This window comes from Vulpes lagopus, chromosome 21, assembly GCF_018345385.1.
Source record: "Vulpes lagopus strain Blue_001 chromosome 21, ASM1834538v1, whole genome shotgun sequence".
Lineage (NCBI taxonomy): Eukaryota > Metazoa > Chordata > Mammalia > Carnivora > Canidae > Vulpes > Vulpes lagopus.
Window position 1 is genome coordinate 22,846,375 of NC_054844.1, and position 10,179 is coordinate 22,856,553.

The following is a 10,179-nucleotide window of genomic DNA, read 5'->3' on the forward strand; positions in this document are numbered from 1 at the left end:
GAAAGAGGGATCATCACTACCTGTCTCCTGAACAATAAAAGGATAATAAAATACCACTAACAAATATATACCTATAAATCAAATAACTTAAATGAAATGGACCAATTCCATGAAAGACAACAAACTTCCAAAACACACACAAGAAAACATAGATAATCTGATCTACTAAAGAAATTGATCAATGATTGACTTTCCAAAAAAGAAAGCACAAGGCCCAGATGGTTTAATTAGTGACTTCTACCAAACAATGAAGGAAGAAATAAGACCAATTCTCTACAATCTTCAGAAAAGAGAAGCAGTGTAAACACTTCCCAACTCATTCTATGAAACCAGCATTACCCTAATTCTGAAACCAGATAAAGATATTACAAGTAACCAGACCAATATCTTTCATGAACATAGACCAAAAAATCCTACATAAAATATCAAGAAATTAAATCTAATGATGTACAAAAAGAATTATATCCTTTCAAAAGTGTAAGAATTTCACATTTAATTTAGTATTTTATTCCGTAGGTTGATCAAAGTTGAAATGTAAGAAAGGAACCATATATGGAGCCTGGGTGACTCAGTTGGTTAAGCATCTGCCTTCAGTTCAGGTCATTATCCAGGTCCTAGGATTAGGCTCCCTGCTCAGGGGGAGGTCTGCTTCTCTCTCTCCTTCTGCTGCTCCCTCTGCTTGTGCTGGCTCTCTGTCTCTGTCTCTTGCTCTCAAATAAATAAGTAAATAAATAAATAAATAAAATATTTACAGTAACAACTAAAAGTTAAACTAATTATATATTTATCTAAAGGACCCAATATTATATGGTTCTGGTCTTAAATTCATGTATGCAGTCATTAATTCTAACAGTAGCACCAGTACTAGAGTACTTAGGACTTGCTCTGAGTTAGGCACATGTAGTTCTTTTATATATTCCTAGACTACAAATACCTCCTCAAAAACTCATTTATGCTTATTTTGGTTGGGTATGTGAGTAAGAATTAAAACATGATGTGTTAAAGATCAAAGACAATATGTTTATGACTATCAGAGATTCTAACAAATGTTTGGATATGGGTTGAGTAGAATTCTCTACAGTGTTACCTTAATCAGTATTTACTTTAATTAGTTCAATGAGGATAAAGCAGGGGAGACATATAATGTAACTCAGGGAACTATCTGAGCTTAGATTTGAAGAAGATAAGCATGTATTACAAAGGAAGTGAGATAAGGCCCTTTTGGCGGGAACCGCCATCTTCCAGTAATTCCCCAAAATGACCAACACAAAGGGAAAGAGGAGAGGTACCCGCTCTATGTTCTCTAGGCCTTTTAGAAAACATAGAGTTGTTCCTTTGGCCACATACATGCGAATCTATAAGAAAGGTGATATTGTGGACATCAAGGGAATGGGCACTGTTCAAAAAGGAATGCCCCACAAATGTTATCATGGCAAAACTGGAAGAGTCTACAATGTTACTCAGCATGCTGTTGGCATTGTTGTAAACAAACAAGTTAAGGGCAAGATTCTTGCCAAGAGAATTAATGTCCGCATTGAGCATATTAAACACTCAAAGACCCAAGATAGCTTCCTGAAGCTTGTAAAGGAAAATGATCAGAAAAAAGAAGGAAGCCAAAGAGAAAGATTCTTGGGTCCAACTGAAGCCAGCCTGCCCCACCCAGAGAAGCACACTTTGTGAGAACCAATGGAAAGGAGCCTGAACTGCTGAAACCCATTGCCTATTAATTCATGGCATGATAACTGTAAAGAAAATAAAAGACCTCAGGATTGTAAAAAAAAAAAAAAAAAAAGGAAATGAGATAAGAATAATAGAGTTACAGGAGGTGAGATGGGTTGGGGGGATGGGTGAAATAGATGATGGAGATTAAGAAGTGCACTTGCCGTGAGGACTAAGTATTACATGAAAGTGTTGGATCACTATATTGTACACCTGAAATTAATATTACATTATATATTAACTCTCTGGAATTTAAAAAAAACTTTAAAAAAAAGAATAATATGAAAGAATGACATGAATTTTTAAAAATAATGTCAGAAAAATGGAAAGCCCAGAATAAGCTGAGATTATTGGGAAAGGAAAAAAAAAACTCATGAAGTAACCAAATAATATTTTTAGCTACTGAACAGAAAAAGTAAAAGAAAGAATAAAGTCTCTTGCAAGATAATATAATTCTGACAGATGAGAGTATGGAAGGAGAATGACATCATTTCTACATTGTTCCCATCTTTCTATTAGAAAGAATAATCTTCAAAAACTAGGATAAACATAGACAAGACAGCTGAAGCCCAAAATATGAAAAAATAACAGAAGAGGACTATTGCATTAAAATAATCCAGCTCTTCTGGTCCAGACAAATCACATTTTAGGGTACTATAAGAACTAATGATTGGCCTGCTAAACTACTACTAGTAATTTTCAGAAACAATGAGGGCTGATATGTACATACATATAAGGATCTCTAATACAAGTTATCAAGTGAAACAAGAGTGAATATTTATTGCATGATCAAACATATGTAAAAAAGTAATAATATGTATGTACATATATATTCATATTTGTTTCAAAAAACTAGAAAGATGTACATCAAATATTCACTACTGTGTTGTTTTTTGTCAAAAAACGATGAAAATGTTTTTCATTTTTCATTTGAAAAATGAAAGCAAAACCAATAAATAATGAGATATCCATATTATAGAATGAAATATGAGGTGTAAAAATGGAAGTGGGAAGAAATGTTCAATTAGACAAATGGTAAGGTAACTTTGCTTCTAAGATCACACAAACACTCACACACATGTACCTAATTGGTGGGACTCTTTATAGAGTGAAAATATGTGCTCTATGCTCAAAAATTATTAAGAATTTTAATACTCCAACAGTTGATCATTGAACCAAGTACAAAACTCTTCTAAGCATGGAGCCCTGTACAGGTTGCATATTCATGAAGCTAGTCCTGTATACAGACACAACACACACACACACACACACACACACACACACACACCATCTACATCTACATACACATATATATATACATACACATACATATATATTTTTTCTTGAATGCAAGGATTATATCTTTAGAGAAGATGATGCATGCTACAAACATGTGGTTCCATTCTCGAATGCTAGGATGCTCTGTGATTAAATCTCTCTATACTCCTTCCTTGTCCACTAGCCTGACTGCATCATCTCTCTGTCTTCTTATGAGAAAAACATTTCCCTACTGCCTGTTTCTCACCTTTTGAAAGTTCTAGCTCCTCCATGTAGTCCTCTTTATGTTTTAATAGGTCACATCAGAAGCAATGATTAAAAAACACTCCATGTTAATTAATGGGGTGCAAATTATATGTGAGGAGCTTGTTATAAGGTTGATATGAAGACCTATAAATTTGCTATTTCTCTCCTGCATTTTCCCAAGGTAACATTAATACTCATAAGAAATAAAAACTTTTTAGCTACTTAATAGAATATAACTATAGTATCATGTTAGTCATCAGAGTATGAATGAGTCCTTGGGCTTCTTCATTAACTTCTGTATTGTGCTAAGTGGGATAGATACATGACAGGTAGATGATAGATAGGTCATGGATAGATGGATAGATTGGTTGGTAGATAGATAGATAGATAGATAGATAGATAGATAGATAGATAGATGATAGATAGATAGATAACCAAGCATAGTAGCAGTAGAGAATATTGAAAGAGGACACAAAGTGAAAATTGCCCAAGTCAAACAAATTTTGTTACAAATGATTCCCAGCTGTGAGAACTGGGATGGACCTAAATCTTAAAATAAAATAAAGCAAAGCATCATTTATTAAATAATTATTCTGTACTAATCACTAATTATTCTGTACTGTATATGTATTTCTTATTTAATCTTCCCAGTAATCCTGAGTTAATTTATTTTATTTTTATTTAACAGATGAGTAGGGAACAAAGAGATTATGTATTTTTTCAGTATCAAAGAGACTCTAAATGTTAGATCTGATTTGTTTTTCAGAGAATATAACTATACTGGCTATATTATACTGTCTTCCAGACCTTAAATATTATTTGATACATTTATGTTTCTGATGTTGAATTATTTAGCATCCAACCCAGTGGTTTTCCAGCCTATCCTTTAATTCCCCAAATGGGGAACTTCTCTAAAATAACCTACTTTAATTTCAGACAGTCAATATTTCTTTATATTGAGCCAATATCTCTTCTTTATAACATCAGCTTATTAGCTCTAGCATTGCCATTCATGAGAACATATTTGATTTCTTTTTGGCATCATACCCTTTCAGATTATCTAATGAATAATTTGAAGCTAACCATCTTTGCCCAAGAATCTTCTCTTCTCTAGGCTAATATTCCTAGTTCCTTTAGATGAAACTCACAGAAAACTGTTTTGAGTTTTCTCATCCAAGGACTATTTCTCTTTGAATATAGTCTAATTTGTCTGTATTTCCCAGATTCTCAGAGCTGAATGCAACACACCAGGATTGTTTCAATCAGCTCCCAGAGTAGGACAATCGCTTCCCTCATTCAAACCATGATAGGTCTATTACCACACTCAATAGTACATTAGCTTTCTCAGCAGCTACATCATACTGCCAGCTTTTATTGAAATCAAATCCTCGAATCTTTGTCATACAAGTGCCAATAAGCCAGCTATAGGTGTGTGTGTGAGAGAAAGAGAGACACAGACAGAAACAGAAAAAGAGACTCAAGTCTTCTTAAGTTTCAAATTTGCCCATATTAAGTTTTTTGTTTTTAGATTTGCCCCTTCTTTGCATATGCTGGAGTTTTTGCTTTTCCAGATCTTAACACCATCATACATGGGATTTTCTTTAGTTTGAAAATTATGCTCAAAAGCAGATTTGACAAACATTCCTTTATATCTTCATCTAAGTCTCTGACAAGAGAAAAAGATGAACTGGACAAGATAGAGCCCTTTGGCTTGCCTCTACAGACCATACCCTAGATTAACATAGTTACTTCAGTCCTATTTTTTGGACAAAAAATGAATGATGTATAAAATTACAAAGGTATGTAGCCCATAATTTTTCATCCTATCTAGGTTTGATTAATGCCATGCATGAAAGATAAGCAGGAAATAGAAAAAGAAATTGTAGTTTCTTACAGGGAAGTGCTCTATGTCAACACAGCTGATTTATGTGGGAGACAGGTTTTCAAGGCAGGACAGTAGAGCAGCCCTCCTGCAGTTCCCTAGAAAAGCAGGTTTTCCTTCTTTGAAGTTGAACTGAAAATAAACTTGGGCTATCAGGGCACATTTTATTTGTTCTTTCTTAGTCTTGGAAACAAAACAATAGAACTTTGCAGTGACCCCCCCCCCATCACTCCCACACATGTATAAAATACATGTTAATAATCACAGTTAAAATTTATTTTTAGTGTATTCTAATTTTTCAAAATTTCATCCCATTTATCAGTGTGGTAGGACTAAAAAGCCACTGAACTAGGCAGAAAACTAGTTGGGGAAGCAAGTTCTTGGTTTTTAAACTGCCCATCAAGTAGTTACCTAGGTTTCTGGGTTAATGTCACAGGATTTTGAAGTAGATGAATTAAAAGTGTTATTTACCCATGTCTGTTTCAAGGTTGATTAATGCCTCAACACTTCCTGTTGGAAAGGAAGACAAGTCTCCAAGTCTACAAAAAGCCAGTGAGGTGACACTCAGTATTCTACATTTTTGCCAAGAAATTTGGGAAGACAAAAGCTGTCTGGAAAAATTCAGCAAAAGCTATCATACAAATTGTCATCAATTTGAAAATTTTTCCTCACAGCCTACAATTTCACAGTACATAATATTTTTATTTTATTAAGAGATCTACCCTCTCAACAAATATTTAAGCGCTCATTACAGTATAACTGACTTAAGTACCATGTTGTTCGGCAGATCTCTACAACTTACCCATTTTGCTTAACTGAAATCTTATGCCTGTTAATTAGTAACTCCTTTTTCTCCCTCCCTCAGCCTCTGGCAGTGGCTAATAGAATCCATTCTTTGATTCTATTAATTTGACTATTTTATATACATCATATAAGTAAAATCATGCAATGTCTGTCTTTCTATGACAGGCTTGTTTCACTTAACATAATGTCTTTAAGTTTCATCCATATTGTTGCACATTGCAAAATTTCCTTCTCAGTAAGGGTGGAAAATAATCCATTGTATGTAATATTAAATAATTTTTAAGAGACTTTTATTCTTAGCCCATATTCTTTCCACAAAACTTATCTTTGCCACACCATCCCACTAACCAATAATTAGGCTGCTTTCCAATCCTGTGTGTGTGTGTTTTCGTGTGTTTCCTGTGTGCCCTTTCTCTGGGCTGTGTAGCCTGTCTACTTCTCTCACTCCACTGGACTCAACACTCTGGAACTGGTGGTCAGCTTCTCGACCCAACCTTGGCTAGCCTGAGAGGGGCAATATGAAACCTCTCTCTCTGTGCTCCCAGGATGACTGGTCACAGCAGCACCACCAGTGGCAGCACCAGATTCCTCACGTGGGGAGTGGGAGGAGGAAGGTTTCTATTATTCTGCATATCTTCTCAATCCTCATTCTATTTCTGCATCTCTTGCTTTTCTTCTATTCCACTTCAGTCAACTTTTCATTCTCACCCTTTTATCTCTTTTCATTCTTTTATTTCTTTTTCGTGCATTAAAAAAAAAACTTACCTCTCTTGTCTCATTCTGTTTTTAACTTCCTTATTTCCCATTTCTTCTTCCCATCTGTATCTTCAGACAACTTTCTCCTTCAATGTGTATCACGCCCTCTCTTCTATATTATCTCTGAGCTCTCATGTTCACCCATTCTGATTCAGTCACTGGATTTTGTCCCTTCCTCCATTTTAAGTCACTAGTCTTTGGTTCAAAAATGTCTTTTTTTTTTTTTCTTTCATTCTTCTTATTTTATGCAGTTCACTTGTTCAGGGAAGAACTAGCCTCCAAACAACAAAATGAATGAGTTTATTCTACGATGAAAGATCAGAAATTCATGGTCAGAACCCTGAAAATGTTGACAAAGCTATAAAAAATACACCACCACCTAGGGCTGCCAGATTTGGGGGTGGGGGAAAGTATGTATATATACAGCTCAATTCAATTTTCAGTTTTAAATAAACAATAAATGATCTTAGTATAAATGAGCCCCATCTATGTCATACTAAATTTTTGTGTGTATCTGAAAGTCAGATTTATCTAGGTTTCCTGTATTTTCCCCAGCAAGTCTACCACTACTACATTTAGTCATATTTTCAGCTAATAAATTCTAGATCCAAACTGTGTGTCTAAATAGCATACTAGACAATGTGGAAGCTATCACATGTGTACAAGATCAATCCATGCCACAAGGAATTCACAAAGAATGTAAAGGGGTAAGAAGTTAAAAAATAAAATAAATAATTAGAAAACAATGCAAAAAAGCACATAATTAAATGTTTAACTGTTTTCAGTTATAAGTCTAGCACAAGTTCAGGTATTGATCTAAATGGAACAGCTTAGGAACTATTCCTGGAGGGGAGGATATGATATGGGTTTAAGGGATGAAATACACTTTCCCAGCAAACTAGGGAAACAAAGCATGCTTAGTCTTCCCCATGTTTTCCTGCCTCTGCCTTCCTTCCAATACATTTCTTTTCTCCAAAAACAAGCTTACCTAGACTTCAAGGTGCATTTAGTGCCATGTACCTCTTGGAGGTCTTTCCTTCTTTAAACCATCCATAGCACTTTCTACCTCCAAATGTCATCCATTGTGTGCTACATTGTGTTCTGGCTAATTTTGGACATATGGCTTAGAGATTATCTGCTTTTTGAAAGCAAATGTCGTGTCTGTGCAGAACAACTACTCCACAAACTTTGATGAAATGAATAAATGAAGGCATGTTGGGACTTTATCTGACTCTTCAATGATTCCATATCCCATCTTCACCACCTATGTCTGGATGTCCTACAGGCAAAGTTGGATACTTTTTCTTCTGGACACCCATAGTTCTCAACACTTGTAATATATGCAGAATGTGCTCCTACATTGCAGTTATTTGGACACATGTTAATTCCTTCTACTGGCCTCTGAGCTATGCCCCTTTGTTCTTTGTAACCCCAGTGCCTTTTAATTAAGTGTTAAAAAATGAGGTGGAAAAGACTCTTGAGGAGAAAAAAAAATCAATCTTTTTCTGTTTTACAGTAAGTTTGTTCTTATATTGATTAAAGTAAGTCATGTACTGTAAATTAATAAAAGCTATCTATACTATATATAGAAAATCCTATTTATAGTAAAATAAATTATAGGTGGCACATAGTATATCATGAAACAGGCCAAATTCTTTTTTAGATGCATATAATTTAACTTCCCAGTTATTATAAAATCTCCTTTTGAGATGTGACCTCGCTATAATTTGTTTTAATGTATACAGTAGATAAATAGATTGCTCACTTTAAAAATAACTGTATTTTTATGGTAATATGTTTACAAGAACACAGTCATTATTTATAGGGATTTCGGTCTATTTGGAATTATTGTTTGTAAATATTTGTTCTTGTCTATAGCAAAAATTTTTCCATGATGCTCTAAGTCCTTTCTACAAGCTTTTGTTAGCTATTTGGAAGATCTCCAGGCAGCACAAATTACAAAGAAACAATACAGGACTTCAAAAGCATGTTTATTTGCACTATAATGTGGAATTCACTATTACACATAGGTATTTTGAGGCCTTTACTCTCATTCAAACAATAGAAGATTCTCCTATAAAAAGTCATAAGAATTCACTATGATTTTCTCCTTTTGGCTCTAAAGACTTTTTAATACTATACTTCTGGGGGCCAAAAAGAAAGGAGATAAAACCTAGTAAGGTATGATTAACTCCTTGTGCAGTGCAGTGATGCTCAACCAGGCCTGCAGATTAGAATATGGAGATTTTTTAAAAGTCCTCATGCTGAGAGATCCTACCCGAGACCTGCTGAATCAGCATTTCCGTAGGGGGGCTCGGGGTATGAATATTTTCAGAAGTTGTATGGTGAGTCTGGTATTCAGCTTCCATTTGAAGCCACTACAGCAGCTATTATTCAAGGAGAATAATCTCCAGGAACTAGAAATATATTTCATGTTAGAAAATGATTAGAATTACGAAAAATATGGTTGATGCAATATATTTGCTTTTCACAAATTATATCTCTTCTTTTCAACTGAACTAATTATTCTGCATTTTGATTAGGCTTTTTCTTATTCATAGAAATAACTAAACAACTGACCTAATAGCACAGTTAATTATAATTATGACATCTCATCAGTTTGGCAACTGGTTATTTCTAACCAATTATTTTGATTATCTTTTTACAACCAAATATGATTGGCTATTCTGCAATTCAAACTATTTTTCAAGAGGTTTAAAGAAAAAAATTTTTTTTGTCTTATTGACTTGGAATTTATTAAAAGAAAATCATTATCGTGATAAACATTGACAATTATATACTTATATGTAAAAAAAAAACAGTATATATTATTGATCTTCAAGTATCCCAAACCCTGTATCACAATTCAGTCATGTTACACCATGTCTAATTCATGTGTTTATATTTAGTATAAACTTCTATAAATCTATTTGATTCCCTATTATTTCTTTTTATTTTATTTTATTTTTTAATTCCCCATTATTTCTTAAATACATCCTTAAAGATAGATGATTTGCCTCCTTGCTAAACCAGATAACAATCCAGTGATCAATTCTAATAAATTGAAATTAACCACATGAAAAATACACAGTAAATGACTTTTTGGAATGGTCATAGAAAGCGTTACTTTATGTGAATTTTCCTCTCTCAATTAAACAAGTTTGCCCATCTTTACAAACACAAGATTTTGCAAAATGATAGGATGGACAAGAACAATAACTATTTCTGATCCTTGTGTCACAAATGTTTTTGAACCAACTTTCGTTGATATTTTTGGCATCCATTACATTATCTTATTTAATTAACCTGGTTTCAAAAGAAATAAGGTCACTGTGCATTTAAATATTGTTGGGATAATTCCATGTTCTTTTATGATGGAAGAACATTACCCCCTCTAGTGGATGAAGGCAAAACACATGCCTTGATGGGTGGAAAAGAGCCTGGGTTTTCTTAAATTGTCATCATGTTGATGGATTAATTTCCCTACTTCATAA

The 10,179-nt window shown here is 34.0% G+C and overlaps 1 pseudogene; it reads left to right on the forward strand.

Moving 5' to 3' along the window:
- The first annotated feature begins 1,254 nt into the window (after positions 1-1,254).
- Positions 1,255-1,739, forward strand: LOC121480322 (annotated as a pseudogene).
- Positions 1,740-10,179: the final 8,440 nt, after the last annotated feature.